This window comes from Ursus arctos, unplaced genomic scaffold, assembly GCF_023065955.2.
Source record: "Ursus arctos isolate Adak ecotype North America unplaced genomic scaffold, UrsArc2.0 scaffold_5, whole genome shotgun sequence".
Lineage (NCBI taxonomy): Eukaryota > Metazoa > Chordata > Mammalia > Carnivora > Ursidae > Ursus > Ursus arctos.
The window spans coordinates 3,405,273-3,405,715 of NW_026623067.1; the positions used below are offsets into that span (position 1 = coordinate 3,405,273).

At 37.2% G+C, this 443-nt stretch overlaps 1 pseudogene; it reads right to left on the reverse strand.

Moving 5' to 3' along the window:
* Nucleotides 1-83, reverse strand: LOC125282994 (U4 spliceosomal RNA; annotated as a pseudogene).
* Between the last annotated feature and the right edge of the window lie 360 nt (nucleotides 84-443).

Here is a 443-nt window from a genome sequence, read left to right on the forward strand (position 1 = left end):
TATTCTTGAGAAAAGTTTTCAATTAGCAATAATCGCGCCTCGGATAAACCTCATTGGCTACGATACTGCCACTGCGCAAAGCTTCTATTCTTGAGATTGTTCCATGGGCATTAGAATAGAATGAGTATTCTTTGATTCTGGGGTGTAGTGTTCTATATATATATCTATGAGGTCCTACTCGTCTAGTATGGCATTCAAAGCTCTTGTTTCTATGTTGATTTTCTGCTCAGGTGATCTATCTATTGCTGATAGTGGAGTGTTGAGGTCCCCTACTATTAACGTATTTTTATCTATATGTCTCTTTATTGTGGTTAAGAGTTGGCTTGTGTATCTTGCTGCTCCCCTTCTTGGGGGCATATATATTTATAATTGCCATATCCACTTGTTGGATACATCCTTTAAGAATAATATAGTGCCCTTCTGTATCTCTAACTATAGTCTTT